Genomic DNA, 24,801 nt, shown 5'->3' on the forward strand with positions numbered 1-24,801 from the left:
GGTCAGATTGGGTCAGATCTCCGCAAAGTGATCATCATCCCTGGGTCAGATTGCGGGAGAGTGTGTAAGAGTGGTGCTGAGGTGTCGTCCACCAGACGGCGGTCTCCTTGGGTTAACCTGAGGCGGTCCCTTTGGGTGGGTGCCTGGAATGTCCTATCCCGAAGAGAGGATGATCACCTGTCTCTGTTATCATCTGAGCTCAAGCGTTTGGACATCGGGATTGCAGCTCTCTCTGAGGTTCGGAGACCGGATTGCGGCGAGATAATGGTGGGTGGTTACACCTACTATTGGTCTGGTCGCTTTGATGGTTATCATACCCAAGGAGTTGCTGTAGCTGTGTCCAATAAGCTGACCCCAATGATAATTGAGGTAACACCGGTCAACGAGCGTATTATGAGATTAAGGATTCGTCACTCCTTAGGTGTCATTTCCCTGGTCTCTGTTTATGCTCCGACTGAGGCGAGTGATCTCACCGTGAAGGATGCATTCTACCCCACACTCGAGTCTGTGGTTGATCAGTGCCCCAGACGAGATACACTTCTAGTCTTGGGGGATTTCAATGCATCGACTGGAACTGATAGGGATGGTTATGAGGTGTGTGTTGGTCCCCATGGGTCAGGAACTATGAACCAGAATAGCACTAAGTTCCTTTACTTTGCAAGAAGTCATGGACTGAGGGTGGCTGGTTCATGGTTTCAGCACCCACAAGCTCATCGCTGGACTTGGTATTCCAACGCTGGCGGTGTGGCAAAGGAGATTGACCATGTCCTCATTGACGGTTGTTGGAGGATGATCCAGAACTGCAGGGTCTACCGGAGTGCTCAGTTCCTCAATACTGACCACAGGCTTGCTGCAGCAACTCTAAAGCTGCACCTTAAATCCTGGAGAATGGTACCATCCCAGCCTAGGCTGGATGTTGCCAAGCTCAGGGATGAGAGAGTAGCTGAGGAGTTTGCGAACACGCTGAGTGGACACTTGGGGGGTCTGGGTGCTTTGGGGGGTCCTGAAGAGTTGTGGAGCGCCTTCAAGACCACCGTCCTTGATGTTGCCGGTGGATGTCTTGGAACTCACCGCAGGGCAAAGAAGAATTTTGTCTCTCAAGGGACACTGGATACCATTGACCAGAGTCGCAGGGCCAGGCTGAATGGCAGAGCTGAGCTGTTCAGGGAGCTGAGGCGTAAAACTGTACGTGCACTGAGGGTGGACAAGGAGGCCTATGTGCGAGGAATCTGTGAGGGGGTAGAGCATCACCTGTGGACAGGTGATTCTCGTCCCGCTTACAGGGGAATTCGCGCATTACGTTCATCCAAGCCCATCCCTCGGAGCACTTCAGTTCGAGCAGAGAGTGGTAGGCTCTTGACAGAGGAGTCTGAAGTGAAGGCCCGCTGGGCCGGTTACTTTGAGCGGTTGTACCAGGCTGATCCCCCAGCTGTCGAGTTGGATGTCAAGGGTGTTACAATCCCTGTTGCTGACCCACGAATCAACTGTGGTCCACCTTCGCTTGTGGAAACACGGGCTGCGGTGAACCGGTTGAAACGGGGAAAAGCTCCAGGGATTTGTGGCATCCATGCCGAACTTCTCAAGGCTGGTGGAAATGCTGCACTCCTGTCGTTGCATGCAGTTTTGTGCTCTGCCTGGAACACAGGCATCATCCCAACTGACTGGAAGAGGGGCCTTGTTGTCCCTCTCTGGAAAGGGAAGGGTGATCGCCAAGACTGCAACAACTACCGAGGGGTGACGCTGCTCTCAGTGCCGGGCAAGGTCTTTGCTCGGATAATTCTTGATAGGGTTCGCCACCATCTGCTTGAGCACCAGCGTCCAGAGCAGTCAGGCTTTACACCAAAGAGGTCAACGATTGACCGTATCCTTGCCCTTCGTGTCCTCACCGAACGCAGACAAGAGTTTCGGCAGGGGCTGCTTGCAGCCTATGTTGATCTCTGTAAAGCGTTCGATTCAGTGAATCGGGATGTCCTCTGGAGGATTCTTGGTCTTCGTGGGGTGCCACCAAAACTGATCGATCTGATGTCTGAACTCTACCCTGGTTCTGAGAGTGCTGTGAAGTGTGGTGGTACCACCTCTGACTTATTTCCAGTTGTTACTGGAGTTCGTCAGGGATGTGTACTTGCCCCCACACTTTTCAGCACTTGTATGGACTGGATTTTAGGGAGGATGTCGGAGAGATCAAGTTGCGGTGCATCGTTTGGGAATGTCAAGATCTCGGACCTTGATTTTGCAGATGATGCAGTCATCTTTGCGGAGACTTTAGACATCCTCTTGGGGGCCCTCGAGGTGCTGAATGAGGAGTCGGAGCCGTTGGGATTACGGATTTCTTGGGTCAAAACTAAGATCCAGGCTTTCGGTGACATCTTGGATGCTGCTGTCCTGTCTGTGTCTGTTTGTGGTGAGGATGTTGAGGTCGTGGAGAGATTCACTTACCTTGGCAGTGATATTCATGTCTCTGCTGGCTGCGAGTCAGAGGTCAATAGATGTCTGGGTCGGGCCTGGGGAGTCATGGATTCACTGGATCATGGGGTGTGGCGCTGCCGGTACCTGTGCGGGAGGACGAAAGTCCGAGTCTTCAGGTCCTTGGTACTTCCAGTCTTGCTCTATGGATGCGAGACTTGGACTCTGACCAAGGATCTGAGACGAAGACTTAATTCCTTTGGTACCAGGTGTCTTCGGAGAATCCTTGGCTATCGCTGGTCAGATTTTGTGTCCAACGAGCGGTTGCTGAGAGAGACTCGGATGAGATTTGTTACCTGCATAGTCTGTGAGCGTCAGTTGCGGCTGTATGGACATGTGGCTCGTTTTCCTGATGTTGATCCTGCACACCAGATTCTCTCAGCGAGGGAGTCTCATGAGTGGAGGAGGCCAGTGAGCCGACCACATGCCTCATGGTTGCAGCAGGTTGACCATCATCTCAAGGAGATGGGGATGGGCCTGGCATCTGCCTGGGGGATGGCCAGACGGAGGCCCCTGGAGTACCGACGGAAAGTGGACGCAGCGACGCGCTCTTCTGGCACATGCTCCCATACCTGACCCTGACCTGACTAGACTTGAAAGTAGGGAAAACTTTATGAGTTTCTGTATCATATAAAATAATGAGTATCATCGTCTCATTTGTGGTACTAAATCTATTAGCAACTAACGTTGTCCAGGTCTTTTTTGGAACACACTGTACTTCTCTACCCCACTTAATCTTCCCCAATCCCACCACTTTCCAGTTTTTCCTTCTGCTTCTGTGATTGAGAATTTGTGGCTGTATTCATCATGTTCACCCCTTGTACCCTCATATTGCTCTCATTCTTACCTTCCAACATTATTTCTCCATGTCTCCCTCTTTTTTGTCCCTCAACCCTCCTGTTAGTATGTTCCCTTCCACTCTCTCTCTCTCTCTTCATACTGTTCTTTTCGTTGTTACATCCTAGTCCGTTCTGTGTTACAGCTTCTCCACGAGCCTCACCTGTATACAACAAAGGTGATCAGGAGCGAAAATTTTCCAGGAATCTTAAGCTCACGAAGAAGTACAGAGTTAATTTTTAGAATTGGAAGTCAGAGTACCTCCGGTGTTCAAAAAATATATTGTCAGTGCCATAATTACATGGTCTATAATTGCACATTGAATAATCCCCAAAGAAACAAAAATTGAGGTAAAATATATTTTTTGATGAAGCCAGAATTGAGTGTGCACATTATCTAAGCCACAAATGCCAACAGTCTCTGGAACGAATAGCCAAGCAGGATACAATTCTAAAAGACCAACTTTATGACAAAGCTTTAGAACTGGACCAGGGAATGAAACCAGCAGTCTATCACGAAAGAAATGGCACTACTTTTTGTGCAAATACAAGAGGTAAAAAGATTTGTATTTAAAAGAATTATTCATGTTCCTAATGGGAAACAACTCACTGACATTCAATGAATCGAAAATCAAAGACAGGAAATTACATAAACAAAAAAAACAAAACAGAATTATCCTGTGTTGTAAAAATGCACAACCACAATAAACATTCAAAACCAAAATTTAATATTCAATAAGAATGCAAAGAAACAATAATTATTGTTGAAACAACACCATTAAGATTTTATCAGGATGCAATTTTTTTTTTATAGAATGCAACTTTTAGTGGAGCTGTTTCACCCAACTTCTGATTTTGGCCTGCTTTGTTTATTATTTTTCACAGTGATTTAAGACTCATGGAAGGGCTTGTACATCCTTCGCATTTATTCGGCACATCCCACTCTGCTTGCCAAGCTCCCTGCCTGTGGCGTACAAGGCCACCATCATTCCGTCATTTCTGACTTCATACACTCATGCAGTCAATATGATCAATGGATCCATGTCATCTCCTTTCTTTTCCCAGTTAAGGTTGGAATGCATCCAATGCAGCATCTTCTGCCAAGTCTTGTTCCTTATCTACATCAGCAATCTTCCTGATACTCTGCAAAACCCTCTCTCCAATTTGTAAGTTATTCCACATTGCATCATACAATACCCACATCTCACTAATAAGTGAAGGACAGCAGCAGCATCACCCTTTCCTGATCTTGAAATGATTAGATGCAGATGTGATCGATCAAACATGTTCTTCAATCCTGCAAAATCCCACAATCTCACCCTGTTGCTCCGGAAGGATTCTCAAATGAATCAACCTCTCCATTTCGATGGTTCACCACTGGAAGAGATTCAGTCTTGAATTACAAGTCCTCATTATGACCCATGTCATCTTCTGCACTGATTGTATAGCAAAGCTGCCCTACAATGCCAGCCACTGATTGTTGTTCCAAGTATTTTATTGAAAAATCAAAACTACTCACAGCCTAAAATGCCTTTGTCTGTAGCTCAAGGGAGTAGTGCTCTCCCCTGTAGGTTGAGAACCCAGTGTCACATCCGTCTCTTTTGGATTCTTTGGAATCTATACCTTTCAACACAATTGAAATATCCCACGATGAGGGATATAAATAAGTACAAGGCTTGTTGTTCTCACATCTCAGGCAGATCAGTGGCTTCTCTACGTTTTACTTCATCTCCTCCTGTCTATCTCCCTCTGTTCTCTCAGCCCAATGACCCCCTTGCCCCCCTCCAGCAACTCCAGGTTACATGTGTTCTTCCACTCCTGGTTAACCTACCAAAGCCAAGGCTGACTGCACAACTCAACTCTTGTTCCTTGCTTCTTCTCATTGAACTACCTTCGGTTCTTTCTTTTCTTTCGGTCAAGGCACATGGAAGAGGAGATTGGGATCATACTCTGTGCAGAGCGTTGGTGCTGCCGAAGCAGTCTCCTTGGTTATTGGGCACAACCTTGGACGGGTCGCCACTCTGACACAGGACACCAGCATGCTGGTACTCATTTTGCCGACCTCAGAGATGTGCAGGTCGAGTTAACCCCACCTGGTATTAATTCAACAGCTGAGTGGGATTTAAACTCGGGACCCTTGGATCCAAAGCCCACCACCCTAACCATTAAGCCAACACCAGGCATTACGTGGAAGAGCTTGAACACAAAACAGATCAGAATGCAAAAGAACAAAAGGAACAATACAGAGGGGGGGAACACAACAGCAGGGTTGAAGGACAAAATAGAGGGAGACTTGGAGAAACAATTGGTGTGAGGAGACAGGAGGGGTAGGGGAGGACGTAGGGGTGGACAAGATGGATACAGAACCAAACTCCCAGGAAGGAAAAAACTGGAAAGTTGGAAGGAGGTGGGCCTGGGGTGATGGAGTGGGGTGGGGATGGTGGGTTAATTGGGGTCAAAAATATTTTGGATGGGTTTTGGATCTGAGATGGTGTTGAAGAGCTGTTTTGAGGACTTGAAGGGAAGATTGAGATTTAAGAGAAGGTGTAAGTTGCTTCCACAGGCAGGAAAACAGAGGAAGAAATGAGAAGTGAGCAGTGATGCTGGATTTTGGGAGTTTCAACAGAAGGGGGTTGATGGTGGACCATGTTTGGCCGACAGAAACCTGGAGGATTGGACAAAGTATGGAAATAGCAGAGGGTGCAAGACCAGAAAGGAGGCAGAAGAAGAAAGAGAGACCACCGACCTGTCTGTCATGGCGAAGTGAAAAGGCCATGGTAATAATCTTGAAGGTCTTGCTTTTCATGGCGTCAATCTGAGCAAGGTGTGAGGCAGGGGAACCAGCCCAAAGGAGTGAGCAGTATTTCATCAAGCTACAGGTGAAGGTCTGGTAGTTGGATAGGAGTTAACATGTACCAAGAAAGGACTTTGTATGATGCTGGATGCTCAGTCAGTGACTAGCTTTGGAGGCTAACTCTGATATGTGGTTTGCCCAAGAAATATCATGGCTGACAGTGAGACCCAGGAGTTTCAGTGATTGAAATTCCTGAAGAGGATTGTGAAGAAAACAGAAGGGAGGGTTTTGCCTTGTGGTCCTTTTGGAGAGAAAGAATGAGAGTTTGAGATTCGTCAGGATTGAAAGACATATTCCAAGTGTTTGACCAGCTTGTGATTTTGTCAAGGTCTGAAGAGGGGGACTAACCTGCTGCTTGCCTATCTGAAGGATGAGGGATGTCACGGCAGAGGGTGGAGTTGTCAGCAGATATGTAAACTAGAAGGGCTCTCAGTAGAGTGCATACCTCCGCTACGTATGCCTGATCCACGAGAACATATTGGGTCCAATACATTTTTGAAATATCATGCTATACAGTACTGTATCGTTTTTGGCACTTTCTTTCAATGGTGAAGAATCACTGAAAAAAATTAAATAGTTCTCTTATCCAGATCAGGATTCGGATCTTCACCAAAATCGAACCAATTTGTCCTTTTCACACACCCAACCTGTCCACTAAGCTTTATCCGAATCCGTCGACAACTATTTGAGACATCATGCTATATATTTTGCACGTCCTTTTGCTATTTTTTGCGATATGGAAATATAACTTCTAAATAATTAGCTGGTTGAATTCAATGACCTGAAATTTATATCCTCTTCAAATCTAAAGTCAATCAGCTGAAAATTGAGGAATTTAGAAATACCACCTTAGTTGTTGACCTTGGGCCTATGTTGACCTTTTTCGTCCATGTTGATCTCAAAAATAATTCGTGGTTGAATTCAGTGACCTGAAATATAAATCCTCTTCAAATTACAAGTCAATCAGATGAAAATTGAGGATTTTAGACATCTTACCAAAGTTGTTCAGCTTTGGCCTATGCTGACCTTTTGACCGAATAAAGAATAGGCTTTTCCCTTCTTACAAACTCTACCATGTGGTGGTTTCATGAAGATTTGTTTAAAATTGTGACCTTTTGGTGATAAACAGGCAGACAATCAAACAAACAAGAAAAAGATGTGGTGCAGAGCATGATACTTGCAAAATCCACCCCCCCTCTCCAAAGGTTGCCATGGATAGTTCAAATTGTCCATTTCATTAAGATTAAAATTCACAATCTTGATCAAAGTTCAGGTCAATCGGATGAAAATTTACGATTTTTCAGATGACATTTGTTGATTTTAGAAGTTTGACCTTGAGTTGACCTTTGACCTTTTGGCCACAAAATAGTTACTTTCCAAATTCAGTAATGTGCTATGCAATTGCTGTTTAATTGTCAAGTCAATCTGATAAAAACTGTCAATTTTTCAAAAATAAAATTTGATGATTTTAAAAGTTTGACCTTGAGTTGACGTTTGACCTTTTGACCTCAACAATAGTTGGTTTCCCAATTCAGTGATGCAATATGCAAATCTTGTCAAATTTCAAGTCAATCGGATCTAAAATGACGATTTCAGAAATTTGACCTCAAGATGACCTTTGACCTTTGACCTCAAAATCAATAGGCTTCTCACTTGAAACTACCTCTACAACTTGGTAAAGTATCATGATGATCAGTTTCAAATTGTAACCTGTAGGTGACAAACAGACAGACAAACAGACAAAACAAGCCGGTAGTCGGCGATGGGTCTCCGAGCATGGAAACTATCACATATAGAGCAAAATGGATGTCATATAACAGATAGGGAATCACTTTAAGATTATGCATATCAAATGTCATCCAGTTCCGTCTACTGATAACTACTCTCTACCGAACCATTTGAATGAAAAGTACCGAAAATGCGTTTTGAAATCGGAAATCCCCAAAGTTCGAGGGGGTGCTGTTTGTGAACAAAGATGTAAATCGAAAATCCGGCTTGATTGTTTGTGCACAATAAATTCCAGACGATTAGTGTGAATTTTCATGACCATCCGACCATAACCCAAGGAGGAGTAGCATTTGGCGTGAAGGCACCTCCAGCTCTCGCATATTATCGATTTTTTCACTAATTGACCTTTGACCCCTGACCTAAGCGAAATTGGTCAATATGTCTGAGGCAAATTTGTAGTACTCATTGAGTTCCATGAACCTGCAAAGTTTCATTCATATCGATGCACTCACCTGGTCGCGAGGGGCCTTGAATTTTCGCCAATTTTCAAGCATACCCTAATTGTAGGGGGCTCTGCGGGTAAAGTATTCCATATATCACAAAAACCGGAATATATTTGATAGAGCATCACCTGTAGATCATTTGTTCTAAATTTCATAACCCTACCTGGGATAATGGCTTTCGGAATTGATTTCGCGTGAACGGTACCAATTTTGAAGGTTCTTCGGTTGTTGCTCGGGAACCAAAGCGTCCCGAGCAACCATCACAATTTCCAAAGCACTAGGTCATAAGATGTACCTACCACCCGAGTTTGGTCAAAATCCGCCCACGTTTACTACCAATTATGCTGATGACAAACGAACAAATATCCAAACAAACAGACAGAATTACTGACAATAAGGGCCACCTATTTCGGTGACCCAATAACAAAATTGACTAACCAATATACTGGAAGAATCTTCGATTTTGCAAGTAACAAAAAGACATTGTGCAGAGCACGGTACTTGCAATATCCATAAAACAAATTTTACCTCAAAAAAATAATTGGTGGTTCAATTTAATGACCAAATATGCTAATCCTCTTCAAATATCAAGTGAATCGGATGAAAATTGACAATTTTAGAAATTCGGCCTATGTTGACCTTTTTGCCAATATGGACCTCCAAAATATTTGGTATTTGTATTCAGTGACCTAAAATATAAATCCTCTTCAAATTTCAAGTCAATTGGATGAAAATTGAGGATTTTAGAAAACCTCTCCCAAGTTGTTGACCTTTTGACCTTTTGACCTCAAAACAGACTAGACTTCTTCCTTATGACAAACTTTACCGTGTGGTGAAGTTTCGTGAAGACAAGTTTAAAATTGTGACCTGTAGGCGATTAACAGACAAACACAAGAGGAAGACTTCATGCAGAGCACGGATGGTACTTGCAAAATACATAAAACAAATTTGACCTCAAAAATAATTGGTGGTTGAATTCAATGACCAAATAAACAACTCTTCTGCAAATTTCAAGAGAATCGGATGAAAATTGACAATCTTAGAAATCATGCCTATGTTGTCCTTTTGGCCTATGTTGACCTGGATTTGGATCTCCACCAAACTTCACCCAAGTGCGTCCACAACTTTTTGAGATATCATGCACACAAACAGACAACAGACAGCCATACAGGGTTGAAAGCATAACCTCCGTCCACCTTCGGTGGGCGTCGGTAATGCAGGGGATTTTCCAGTCAGAGAGATCGTTGATGAAAATTAGGAATGGCCCTGATCTCATGTCTGACATTGAGGGCCTCCATCCATTGTTGGGAGAGTCGAAGCAGCATGTCCTTCGGGGAGTGACCTACTCTGAAACCAAATTGGTGATCTGAGATGAGGTTGTTGGAGAAAAGGGAGAATTTCATATCAATGGCAATGATGGATTCCATGACCTTGCTGATGATTGCAAGTGAGCTAATCAGTTTGTAGTTAAGTGGATTGGTTTTTTTTATCTTTTTAATGCAATGTGGTGGTGTTGGCTGATATCCAAGCAGATGGAAGATGACCTGAATGATTGAGTGAAATGACCAGAAAGAGGATGTGAAAGAGCAGCAATGTATGGGGTTTTTTAAGTGAACATGAGGTGATGCTGTCCACTCCAGTTGCAGAAACAGTCAAGAGTTGCCAGAAACTTTTCCACCTTCTTAGTTGCAAAAGATGCAGAGTCCAGGAGCAGTTGGGTGCACTGGTTAGGGTGGGTACAGTGAGTGAGGAGTTTGGGACATGAGATTTGGAAGGAAACAAACAATTGAGGGATTCGGCCTCATGAGCGATGTCGGCTGTGGTGCCATTTGAAGAGAGAGAGGAGGGAGAGAAGGGCAGCATACTCCAGAAACAGACTTATCAAGGCACCACCAATTTTTTGAGGAGGGAGACAAGATTGAATGTTCATTCTTGAGGTTGGACAGATGTTGTTTTCTGGCTCTCCTGAAGGTGGACACACACTTGTTGTGGGCTTTCCAGGAAGAGAAGGCAAGTTGTTTCAGAGTAACATGCCTCACCGCAGGATTCAGTGTACCATGGGTGCGAAGTGAGGTAGGAGAACTGAAGAGAGCAGATTTCTGTGGAAGAATTCCCAGGCAGGTTGTTTACCCTATCTGTTTTATTTTTCCTCCAGGGTTTCAAGCAGGTGCTACTCCGCAACTTCATGTCACCCCCGCCCCCCCCCATATTTACCCATAATCTTTGTAACCTCCATTAATCCTTCCTAAACCCAATTCTCTTACTTGCAAGTTGCAGTGTTTCCCCCCGCCTCTCTCTCTCTCTCTCTTCCTTCCCTTTTTTGGGCATTCCCTTGAATATTTGTCCAAAAGTTTCCTCAGTGCCCTCATTTTCAGTCCATGCACTCTGTAAGCTTAGTCTTCCATGAGCCTCAATGTTGTAAAGAATATAAAATTGACAAAAACATAAGTAGACAAACATTGCACTGTTGAATGGATTAAAGTATATTTGCAGACAATGGAAAAATGTATATGGTATTGAAGAGTTGAAGCTGCAGTATCATCTGAGTAGGGGGAAAATTAGAGTTGTGGAACACTTCCCACTCCCAATTTTACATGTAAGTGATGTGCAAAAGGGAAAACTTTCTGACCATCATCCCAAAATACCACGTCTCTTCCAACACATCTTAGCATCTTAACAGCTTGGCATCCTGGTATATTAACATTGAGGTCAATGTGAAAAACTTCCTGATCATCCACATCCTATTTCCCCAACCATTCCTCCACCCCACCCCATATTTCCACGCATATTGCTATCTTGACATAACAACATCTTATCATCTTGGTATCATAATCAAAGTAAAGATCAATTACTGTACCATAGTTCCAAGAAGGAAGCCAGACATAATGACACACACACATACACACACACACACACACACACACACACACACACACACACCCACACACACACACACACACACACACACACACACACACACACACACACACACACACACACACACACACACACACACACACACACACACACACACACACACACACACACACACACACACACACACACACACACACACACACACACATATTATGTATTGGTAAGTAATTACAAAAACTATTTATTTGAATTTATAACCTTAACTTATAAGCAATTTCCTGATTTACCAACTGGCCGGATCATCAGCTGGGCACCGTTTTTCATCGAGGTTTCGATCCTTTCAGCACAGAACCTCTCCAAACGGTGGATCCACAACCCTGGTCGCATGTCCACATGATGAGATTACTCAACATCAATGGGCCCACAACTTCAAATTTGTGTCCGGACAGTCAACATAACAATGCAATATCCTCATTCAAAGTCATTTAATTATTAAATTTATTTAAAGTATTACGACATATGAATAATTTTAATCATACACCACTTTATATGATAATAAATAAAGTGATAAACACGTCACCTTGTAGACATCTCCATTACACAGCACCTCCATCTAACCATAGACTCAAACTGTCATTAACAACCGATTTTAACATGCTACACCGTGTATCTTAGCAACCACCAATAAATGATTTTAATGCTTATTTATAATCGATTTCATAAATAATATGTATTTATTGTATTTTTATCTAACTACCTCCATTATTTAATTATATATATATATATATATATATATATATATATATATATATATATATATATATATATACATATACATATATACAGATATACATATATCTATATATATTGCTGCGGGCCAGGGACCGGTGCAAGAACGACCGCTAGGTGGGGGAAGTTACGTCGTCTCCCACCAGATTCCCGTAATTGTAGGCCGTCGCTCACGGATAACTACGTGAGGCGGCGGGTCGCTTCACTGACCGTGGACATCAATACCTCCATCGCGTAGCGTAGGGTCTTTTTGTGTAGAACCAATTTACCTAATTAACCACGCGGTGTCGTCTACCGGGGAATCACGTCCTCGGCACATCTTGCTCGAACCGGGTCACTCTACCGACTGTGGTCGAGTTCCACTACCAACTACCAACTCCGGTTCGTGTGCAGTCGAGCAGAACTGCCAAAGCCGTGCCAGCGAGGAAGAGCAGATTAAGGGGAACAAAGACCCGGCTAAAACTCATATCCGAACCATGCTGGACCAATGAAAGAAAGGATGGAAACGAACTGGGAACATTTCTACAATGATTTATTTAAAATAAACGAGGAAATTTATGTGGCACAGAATCAGGTTTGTTAGGGTGTTATGCAGGGGAAAGAAAGAAGATGTAGTGCGACAATTTACAGCAACTCACAAAAGAAGACACAGAGCAGACTTACATGGGAATTATACAGGCAAGATTCACAATGATCGAAAACACTTAAAATATTTTTTCGTGAACAATACAGTTTCTACTTATTAGACTGGCGCCACACACTCAGACACACACTCGGACAAAATAAACCCAGTTGAAGGCAAAGGAATTTTGCAGCCAGGGAGGGAGGTGGGCTAAGGTCGCAGTTTTTCGAGTACCTGAGTCTCGGAGAAAGGAATGCTCCATGGTGCGGTACCTGCCAACGGTCGTGCAGTCAGGTCCACAGCCGCCCGTGTGGAGTTCGGGTCCGTGGAGGAGCTCAAGTGGACTGGGACCAGTCATCAGGCCGTCGGGGCGAGAAGTGAGAGGGGCCAAGTAGCGGGAACCCCTTCATTTTCCAACCAACTCCGGCCTCCAAGCACAGAGCGAATGACCCCCAAATAACTGAACGAACAACCCCAAAAGAACTCAAGACTGAGGATGATGTCGTGGTTTATAGACCTCCCTCAGTGGGGCGGGGCTTGGTCAAAACTGGCGTCACTGTCCGCCCTGATTGGATGGGGCTCCCATGTGTCCACCCTTTCTGGGCGGGGCCTCGGCCAGGCACTTGCGAGGCCCGCCCACTCCACGCGTGTGGACTCGTCAAGAAAGAGTTGGAGCGTTTGGAGAAGCCGAATAGGAACTGCGACAGCGGAGATTCTGTCTCGGAAAAACGAGCCTCCAGGGACAACGGGTGGACCATGGTACGTTGTTGCCAGTGAACCGAAGGCTGCAAGCGCTCGGGTACCGTGGATCGCAATGGAGGATGGGATATAAAGATTTATTACCCTTACTAAAAAAACATCACAACGCACCCCTTCGGTTTCTCACTACACACAAGGAGGGGTTCTGTCTACACATATACTTAACGGCATAACGGACTTGGCACACCTGTATGTTGTATGCGTACGGTTCCCAGAACTGTAACAATATATTTAATCAAGAGTATTAATTAAATAATTTACCTCACTAAAATAATTAATTCATTATTATTATATCAGATGCAATGCAAAAGTAACTTCTTCACACGAAAACCAACCAAACTTAAATAAAAGGTGACGATGGAGTCTAAAGACATTCTTTACAACAACTGATCAAACAATCAGCCAAATATCCCCTGTTTAACATGAGGGAAAAAAAACCTCAGCACGTTCCACAAAATCATCCTTCACTGAACAAATTCTTGCAAATCGCATTAGCTGAGATTAAAAGACATTGTAACTCATTTTAATTGGTACATTGCAACCTGAAAAGGTGTACAAGACTACCAGGAAACTGAAATCATCAACTTTATGATATGCACTTCAACTAAAACCATTCTGTCCAACTCCAACCAACACATCCAGATATGCAACAAATGTACACTCATTACCACTCCTGTTGGCACTCAGACTATCTGGATAAATATTCTGAAGCTGCCTGTCAAAAAAATTATAGTTCACCACACAAATATGATCTATATAATGACATGTATGAGATATTATTTAAAATAATCCTAATTTTTTTCTCCTTCATCAGTTTCTGCATAAATTAAAATTTACATAAAGTAAGAAAAATGGCCGCTAGTAGGGGGCTGCAATTCCCTCCCATGGGAATACCCTTAACCTGTTGAAACATTATCCCACAAAAAGACACAAAAGTATTAAATTAAATTAAATTAACAGCATCTTTAAACTTCTGCTTATTAAAACAATGAAAACTTGAGTATTTATTTTTTGAAAAGAATGCTCTATCAAACCTGACACATATAAAATTATTAAAAAAGCTAAAAAAAAACCTTGTCAATAACTTTGAAGAGTGAAATAAAAATCTTGTCAATCACTTTTAAGAGTGAATCCCTAACGAGTACTAAATCCAAATTTGTATATAAAATTGAAAAATCAAAAACTTCAACTGACTTGATATTGAGGCATCTAATCCTCTCGAAGAACTCATAAAGAAGAATGAATGCTCCAGAAAGTGTTAATACCAGAATTCTCAATTGCTGAACAATATTTCCTGAACAGTTCCCTCACAAATTGTGAGCCGAAGTTAACTGTAACCGATAACTGTTTGGTGGAACACTGCTGGCACCCGCAAAAACCTATACTTGTACGGGTTCATATGAAGCTTCGAGATCCATAAAAGCCAAGGAATACAAAGATTTACCTCTTTACATTTAACACTGAAATTAATGAAAAAAACTTCCAGATGCTCAGAGATAATATCCTGGAGTCAGGTCAGGTCAGGTATGGGAGCATGGGCGGGAGCAGCATGTCTCTGTGTCCGCTTTCCGCTGGTACTTCAGGGACCTCGTCTGGCTATCCCCCAGGCAGATGCCTGGCCCATCCCCATCACCTTGAGATGGCGATCAACCTGCTGCAACCACGAGGCATGTGGTCAGCCCATTAGCCTCCTCCACTCATGAGGCTCCCTCGCTGAGAGAACCTGGTGAGCAGGATCAGCATCAGGAAAACGAGCCACATGTCCATACAGCCGCAACTGATGCTCACGGACAGTACAGGTAACAAATCTCATTTGAGTCTCTCTCAGCAACTGCTCTATGGACACAAAGTCTGAAGAGCAAGAGCCAAGGATTTTCTGAAAAGACCTGGTACCAAAGGAATTAAGCCTCCATCTCAAATCCCTGGTCAGAGTCCAAGTCTCACATCCGTAGAGCAAGACTGGAAGCACCAAGGACTTGAAGACTTGGACTTTTGTCCTTCTGCACAGGAACCAATAGTGCCACACCCGATGATCCAGTGAAACCATGCCTCCCCAGGCTTGACCCAGACATCTATTGACCTCTGGCTCACAGCCAGCAGAGACATGAATATCACTGCCAAGGTAAGTGAATCTCTCCATGACCTCAACATCCTCACCACAAACAGGTACAGACAAGATAGCAGCATTCAAGATGTCATTGAAAGCCTGGATCTTAGTTTTGACCCAATAAACCTGTAATCCCAGCAGCGCCGACTCCTCTTTCAGCACCTCGAGCCCCCAAAAGGACATCCAGTCTGCGCAAAGATGACTGCTTTATTTGAGAAATCAAGGTCCGAGATCTTGACATTCCCAAACGATGCACTGCAGCTTCATCTCGCCAAAATCCTCCCCAGTATCCAGTACATAAAAGGCTGAAAAGTGTGGGGGCAAGTGCACCAGCCTGACAAACTCCAGTAACAACTGGAAATCAGTCGGAGATGGTATCACAACATCTCACAGCACTCTCAGTACCAGAGTATAGTTCAGACATCAGCTTGATCAGTTGTGGTGGCACCCCATGAAGACCAAGAATCCTCCAGACGGCATCCCGATTCACTGAATCAAACACTTTGCAGTGATCAACATAGGATACAAGCAGCCTCTGCCGAAACTCTCATCTGCATTCGGTGAGGACCGGAAGGGAAAGGATATGGTCAATTGTTGACCTCTTTGGTGTAAAGCTTGACTGTCTGGGTGCTGGTGCTCAAGCAGATGGTGGTGAAAAAAGAAGGGAAACGTATAATACCTATCAAGAATTATCCAAGCAAAGACCTTGCCTGGCATTGAGAGCAGCAGCATCCCTTGGTAATTGTTACCGTTCTGGCGATCACCCTTCCTTTCCAGAGAAGGACAACAAGGCCCCTCTTCGAGTCAGTTGGGATGATGACTGTGTTCCAAGCAGAGCACAGAACTGCATGCAATGACATTTGTACAGCTTTTCCACCAGCCTTGAGAAGTTCAGCATGGATGCCACAGATGCCACAGATGCCAGGAGCTTTACACTATTTCAACCGGTTCACCACAGACTGTGTTTCCACAAACAAAGGTGGATCACAGTTGATTGGAAGGTCAGCAATTGGGATAGTAACACCCTGGACATCCAATTCAACAGCTGGTGGATTAGCCTGGGACAGCCACTCAAAAGAACTGGCCCAGCAGTTCTGTCCACTCAAAGTATCTGGCCCAGACTCCACTCTTGGAGTCCATCCATCCATCCATTGGGACCATACTCTGTCCAGAGCGTTGGTGCTGCCTAAGCAGTCTCCTTGGCTATTGGGCACAATCCTAAACAGGTCGACTCTTGGAGTGACTGATGACAATGAACATATTTGCTATTTCCTATACTGGTGTAAGTAACCGTATCAATGCCTAACTTTCTTAATACAACCTCGACATAAAACTTTTTACAAACCACAACAAAATTATTCGCAGCCTTATCCGCTTGAGCTATTATGTAGCTATTATGGAGATCACGAATGTCTTTATGAACACCCTACTTGTTCAACACTCTACTTTAGACCTACTCTACACTTCTTCAGACCGACCCAGTGAAAGCAAACCCGGACTACTGAAAAACTTAATCCTATTATTCAGGACTTCCACAAATCTGTTAAACCATGCATTAAAACTGTTTATCGATAACTTAAACTTGATGCACATTTTGTTAACAAAATTAGGGATAGAATCCACAATGGAATACCAAATGCAGCTCCAAGGTTGAGTTACTCTTTCCCTATATTTAACTCCTATTTTCATTGGATCCCTAATTTCACTTTTACTAATTATATTCAAATCCCCAGAAACTACTGTCCACAGGGAAGACGAACATGCACAGTCAGTTTCCAAAATTTCCTTTACTGTATCTACCCCAAGAGTTTTAAGAAACTTTCCATAATTGAATAAGGATTTCCCTATGGTCTTAGTGAAAGTGAAATAAACCTTCAATGGGGTTTGCTCCCTCACTTTATCTGGTAATAAACTCTCTACACTAGTATCCCTAAAAATAAGATGAAGCCGAAGCCGATCTACCTGGTTGCTGGAAAAATCACAAACCAATAACTTGTGGATCTTATCAACTTTGGGACTGGACTTCTTTACCAGAACCCTGCTACAAAAAGCTTCGACCAAAAACAAGCACATATCAAATAAACGTGCTAACTCCAGAGAATATTAGCTCAGTCTTGTATGGAACATGACCTCAGAAGAACATAAAAGTCATGAAAAACCTTTACTTCATAAAAACCTTAAAGTTTATCAATTAGCCCTGAAATTTCCATTTTTGGAGCTATATAACACCGACTATGACGCCCATGACCTCTGGGTCTCCTTCTGATTGGACTAGCAAAATACTCGTTACCAAAAACATTACTTTGAGAAACTGACCCAGTACCTTGTACACTGTCATTAAGGCCCAAATAATATACTGAAACGCAAAAGAAACTTACCACTTGTGTGAAATGTTATAAAATTGTAACAGTTCAAAATAAAACAAACCAACAATTGCTAATTGAAACATTGGCATTTTATTGATGACATGTCAAGTTTTTGACCAAGATTCACCATCTCATAAGTTTGTTCTGCAGTTCAGAACAGCACAGGGTGCAATGTCAGTCCCCTTTCAATAGCGTGTGTGGCCACCATTGTTTTGGATACAGGCAGTGCATCATCGGCGCATACTGCCTACCAGTCTTTTGATGGATTGCTGCTGGATTCTGTCCCACTCAGTCCTCAATCTCTGAAGCCATCTGACTTAGGACCATCTGCCTGTCCTGCCTTGCAGTGGTGACTCTTGGCCTCCCTGATCGAGGTCTGTCATCTGCAGAGTTATGGAGGGTGTCTCTGTCCACCAGGGCCGATATCGTCTGGTGTGAACAGCCAAGGCGACGTGCCACCTCACGGTAGCTCAATCTGCCTTGCAGTATGCCCAAGGCACACTGCCATTGATCTTTTGACAATCGTGGCATGTTGATTGAAATGCCTATTTTGCACTGGCCTTTTTAAAGCCAATATCAAGACATCACGTGCAGCTCATTAAAATCATCCTGTACCCCTTGGCTAATTACTGACAGTCAAAATGGCTGTTCAACAGCTGTGCTATGAAGTGACCATTGAAGGTTCAAGTGACCATCCATGACCGTTTTGTCTGACAGTGAGGACACTAGTGTCCACAAATAAGTTCACACATTTACTACACGCAGTGTTATTGTTCATATTTGAAGGTTTAAAATGTGGTAAGTTTCTTTTGCGTTTCAGTATAGATCACATATAGTGTCCTGATCCAAAAGTACTCTTTCCATCCAAGCTCAACATTTCATTAGGAGGAGATTGGGACCATACTTTGTTTAGAGTGTTGGTGCTGCCAAAGCAGTCTCCTTGGCTATTAGGGCAGAATCGTGGACAGGTCACCACTCCAACACAGTATACCAGCATGCTGGCACTCATTTTGCCAACTTCAGAAGGATGACAGGTTGAGTTACCCCAGCTGTATTAATTAAACAGTTGAGTGGGATTTGAACACAGTACCCTTGGATCCAAAGCCCACCACAAGAACCATTAAGCCAACACCAGACATAACATTTCATTCCTCTTTATTAACAAAATCATTAACATTAACCGAGTCAATAATTTGAATAGAACAACGACTAAAATAATGTCCAACTTCATTGAAATGATTGTATAAACAAGTCTTAATGCCAGACGATACAGTAGACCTATGTCCGTTCAAACGTTGATGTAAACATTGAGAAGTTTTACCAACATATTGCAATCCACAATCTCCACAAGTGAGAAGATAAATGATGTACTTTTATTTACATCCCAACAAACATTCACAATACACAACAAAAGTCTTACCTGAACTGTTTCATTTGGCAGAGGTATGCACTCCACCGAATGCCATTGTACTTTGTGCTGTTTTGCCAAGTTTTCACTCTTAATGAGTGAGTTTTCATTTGTTTGTTTGTCTGTCTGTCATTCTGTTTGTTCACACACAACCTGTGTGCTTTTCTCCACAACTGCTTGCCAGATTGAGACAAAATTTTCACCATTGGTGAGACTCCTCGTGTAGAAAGTTTTCATCATAATTATGACATCATAGGTCACAAGGGGTGGTTGCCATGTTGAAAAAACGGAACAACTTTGGACCTCTGTATCTCTGAAACTGCACCAAGGAAAAAATTTCAACTGGGCACCCGACAAGTATTCCTCATGGGGGATTAGCGTGATTTTTGGATGACATCATAGGTGCCTTCAATGTGACATCATAATTGCATATGTAGAATGCTACATGTGATCAGTATGAAAATTTTTGAGGGTCATCTAGAGATAAAATGGTCCACAGAAAAAAATTGATGATGTCATCGGTCACATGATTCAGCAGCTATATTGTTTAAAAAAAAAAAAACCTTCAAAAATCTTCTTCTCTGAACAGATCGAGGCAAAACTTTACACGTATGACCACCTATCTATGAGGAACAAAAGCTTCACACATATGTCATAGGTCACATGAGTTGGCAGCCATATTGGATTTACCCTAAAACCTATAAAAAATCTTCTCCAGAATAGCTGGACAAATTGAGGGGAAACCTCACACAAATGTTCCCCAATCCATGCATGTACAAGTTTGTTTGGAAATAATTGATAGGTCGCATGGTTTGGCAGCCATAATGGATTGAAGAAAAATATTAAATAATGTTTTCTCTGGAACCGCTTAATCAATCCGAGTGAAACTTCACATTTATAATCTAGTAGTGATGCGTAATACATGTTTTAAATTTTAACTTGATAGGATGCATGGTCTCGCAGCCAGGATTATTCAATTTTTTGATATGGTTTCTTTTTGTTTTAAGGATTTTTTTTATTTGAATAAGGCACACTTGGCTGTGCCTGAATGGGTTTGAGGGCAGAGGAGTAGCAACTGAAATGTGAATCATATCCAGGTTACTCATGATGACTTCATCTTTGCTTTTTGCTTGTTCAGGTTTCTCCTCATTACTCCAATGCAGGATTATACCTCTTTGGTCTTCCACTTGATTTGAATTGAATTTATTTTAATCCCATTCTCAATAAAATTGAATAATTAATAATAATAAAAAAGTCATGGGTCAGGGTGAAGTGTCCGATCAAGCGGGACATCTTGATACCCAGTCATCACTAACACACCGGTGCACAAATGCCACACAAAATACACCACACAAAAGAAATCCTGGCTAGGGTCTGCAATCTCAGATTGCTCTTTTTCTTGTTCGTAATTGTAATTCATAATTCATCTAAATGTGACATTATTGGTAGGGGGTGAATACTTTTGCAGGCCACTGTATATCCCAAAGGGAGGGTGTCAATTAAGTTTTCTAAAATGCATCTTTTATCATCATCTGCATCCAGAGCCTTTGCATTTACTTGTTCAAAGTACAGTTGATGATTACAACTTCTTATCGTATTCATTTCTTTGTACTCTTCATTCTTGAAAATGAAACAGTTGTAATAATGATCAAAATTTATTGTCTCATTGATTACATTCTTCTTTATCCCTTTCAATTTTGTGTCACATTTAGAAGCACCAATCTTCGAATAATATTCAAAAGCACAAGCCTTAAGGCCCGGTCACACCTTGACGTTTTAGCCAGCAATGGCAACGTATTAAAATGTATCTAAAACGTTGGATTACGTTGAACTTTTGATGTTTTTTTTTAAAGATTCGGACGTATTCATAGCGACTTGGTCTTATGTATAACGCATTGGTAACGGACACAGAACGTTTCGTTGTGTTATAGATAACTTATACCAACGAATGCTGAACCTGTTGTCGGCCTACACAACCGATGCCCAACGATAGTCTAACTTAGGCATAGCGCGTTGCACGCATCGCCGACGATGTCGTGACGTAGCCTATTAAAAGGCTGACGCACAACGATTCGAATCATAACTGCCGTAGAAATGGAAGTGTCAACATCGCGGTCACACCTTGGCGATCTTGCCAGCGTATGCCGACCTAAGAAAAATGTGTCTAAAACGTTGGGGCACGTCAAATACGGTATGAGTAAGTTTGGTATATGTGAGTACAACGCTAAAGTACGCTATCGTACGTCGTAGTAAGTAGAGTACGTCAAGAAATTTTAAACATGTTCAAAATTTTTGGACGTACTCGGCGTATGACACATGTTCCGTATGCGATGGGGATAGGTTGTACACACGATATGTGGACGCTTACACACGTCCACAAAGGCTACTTATAAGCTACTCATAAGTCGAAACACGTCGCGGTAATGTCTTTTTTACGCGAAACTTATTTCTAACTTGTGTTTGACGTGCTTTGAACCAATTCTGTACGTAGTCCCAACACACATCGACGTATGTCGACGTATTCCAATGACATCTTCCGGTCGACAAAAAAAATAAATTAACGTGTTTCTAGCTTACAACTGCCATATAAAGACGTGTTCCCAGCGGTTTTGGGAATTGGTATATAAAAATGCTGCTCATAAAAGGGGAACCCAACAGTGTTTTCGAGTTCCTTTTTTGAGTCGATGTCCATGTCAGCAGTATCAGTATCAGTATCAGTATCAGTATTAGTATTAGTAGTAGTTTGTTCATGTTGGCAGTAGTAGGTGAGTGTGAGGGGGAGGGTGTGGGTTATGATGGATCGTCCTTGCGTTTAACGATTTAACGATTTAAATGATAAACTCAACGATTTAAATGGCTGCATCTCCACTATTGAAAGTAGACGCTTGCGCTCAACAATTGGATTTTTTTTACACTCAACGACTTTTAAACGGTACCACTCAGCTATTTCCATTGTTTACAATGAACGATTTAAATTGCTGTCACTCGCCTTTGTTTTTTGACGCTGGGGTTTGGAAATTTGAAGCGTTTCTTCTGAACGTGTTAAAACGCTCAAACTTGACTATTTTAAATAGACGCTGCCGATGGACAATTGGAATCATAGCCAAGCTTGACATCGAAGTGTGAACATCCTCGTCATGCCGAAGAAAAGTTTGAAGAATGCTGCAAATAAGTGTCCTGGCGGTGGCCGTGGACGCTGACACAAGGACGATCCATTATACCGACGTCTTTCAGCCTATGAGTAACTTAAACGTAACGTCTGTCGATGTGTGGCAACGATCGCGTAACGTGCCAACAACACGTTAATCATAGGTTAGAAATAAGTTTCGGGTACGCTAAACATTACCTCGGCGTGTCTCAACTTATGATTCACTTACAAGTAGCATGTGTTGACGTCTGTCAACGATCGCAGACCGTGCATACAACTTGTGGCCAGCGTAGCGGAACGTGTGAGTCATACGCCGGCATTCGTCGTGAAATTTCAAGCATGAAAAAATTTGAGGACAACCAAAAAATACAACGTTTAAAGCCAGCGTACAACGACGTATGGCAGTGTTTTTCAGCGTGCTCTCAATGTTATCAAAACTTACCCATAACGTATTCAACGTGTGCCAGCGTTTTAGAAAAAAAATTCAAAAATCGGCATACGTTGGCTAAAACGTCAAGGTGTGACCGGGCCTTTAGCTCTTAATCCTACAAATTAATTAATAATTGCTGCACCCAATTCCTCTTTAAATTTTCCAATTACCTTTTTATTTTTCATGGAGAACAGACTACTCTCACTTTTTATAATTGCTTGTGTGATACATGTTTATGTTTGTTTTTATATCCTCAAAATGTCTTTTGTTTTAAATTTCAATATAAAACTGTGTCCATATAAAGGAGATTAACTCTTTCATCATATTTCATCTTTATGTTGTTAAATAAATAGTCATACATTCTTGACTTTGATAAGTTAAGTACTGAAGTTCCTCTGTAAATGGGGTTATCCATCATAATGCTTTCCTTCTCCATGTGAATAGCAGAAAAGTTACCTGAATATATTTCCACCTGTTTCAAGCTGGGTTTATTAAGTTTTTAGTCTGTCTGCAAGATGTAGTCTTGCATTATTCATCTCGTCTATTTCTATGTTCCGTCCATGTTTCGTCTATTTCTTACATTTTCCATCATTTTCCCATTATTCATTAGTTTCTAGAAGTCTTTCTCAAAGTCAGTCTGAGTAACCATTCACATCTTGGTATTGAAATCAATATATTGATTTCAATAATAAGGTGACGTTGTGGGTCACATGATATATGACAATCACATTACCGCTTTTTTTTTGGAGGCGTAAGGTCGGGGCTAATAAAGTGTACAAGGACACCACATTAATGTCTTTATTTCAAGGTATTTATTCAAGAGAAAAAACGATTGAGTTTTAAATTGAAGCCATATCTATTTATTAAACCAAACATGCATTTTTGATTCTATGGACCTTTAAATAAGATTATAAGCACAATCCTCAGCTTAAATTTTACAAGTGATTACACAGCTTCATTTCCATACCCACTACAACTTGACCCCACAAAAAATATGAAGTATCCTTATTATATATGGAAACTTTAATACCCTTTTTAATATCACAAAGGGAAATGACAAATTTTGTTATAATCCTTCAAGCGGATACAAAACTAAAATAATTATAATGTGTTAGTAGGAGATGGAGTGAGCTTTTAAAAATTGTTGATACAATGGACACAGCTCCTTGGACTTTTAATTGTAAGATTTAATTGGAGAAGAAATTTTGAGTTCGTTTTATTCTCAGGAATTTAAGAAAACAATGTTGGTAAAAGAAGACATAAATAATAATATAATGTAATTGCAATAATAATATAAAAAATAGAAATTAATAAACCACTCCCCTGACCCACCCAGACACCACATTCCACACCCACACACCACCATCATTTCCCCCTCCCCCATGTGTGCCCCCACCTTTGACCCGCAAAAAATAAAAGAAATCACACCCATTTTCTACCTAATATGCCCACACACCAAATGCTACACTCACAGACCACATGTTACACTCACAGACCATATGCCACACCCACACACACATCCCTCACTTCTCCCTCCACATTGTGTGCCCCCACCTTTGATCCACCCCTACTCCCTCACCTTCCCCCTTTCCCCACACATACATGGGGAGGGGAAGGGGTGAGGGAAGGGAATGGGTGGGTCGTTGGTGAGGGTGCACTCCCCCTCTTTTTTCCTTTATTCTTTTCTTGAATTCAATAATTAAATAATTGAAAACAAAGCAAACATAATTAAAACTAAAATAAACGTACACGGTACTACACATTATAATATATATAATACAATTTTTGTTTGAGAGGAACTTGTGTTGCATCGGATGCCAGGAATTTGTCATCTTCCTCCGAATGTTTGACCTTTCCCAATTCACAGCATGTAATGGCTCACTTCACAAATGTTGTACTTTTGGTCCTGTT

General features: G+C 42.2%; 1 protein-coding gene across 1 annotated transcript in view; it reads right to left on the minus strand.

The window, feature by feature from the left end:
* Positions 1-22,474: 22,474 nt before the first annotated feature.
* The window catches only part of LOC147021723 (uncharacterized), an 86,696-nt gene continuing 84,369 nt past the window's right edge, over positions 22,475-24,801 (minus strand). The window contains exon 4 of the transcript XR_015060899.1: positions 22,475-24,796. The gene's annotated coding sequence lies outside the window, so the exon portion shown is untranslated. The remainder of the gene's footprint in view (positions 24,797-24,801) is intronic.

The sequence above is a fragment of the Eptatretus burgeri genome, chromosome 8 (assembly GCF_056783735.1).
Source record: "Eptatretus burgeri isolate ZD-2024b chromosome 8, Ebu_testis_v1, whole genome shotgun sequence".
NCBI lineage: Eukaryota > Metazoa > Chordata > Myxini > Myxiniformes > Myxinidae > Eptatretus > Eptatretus burgeri.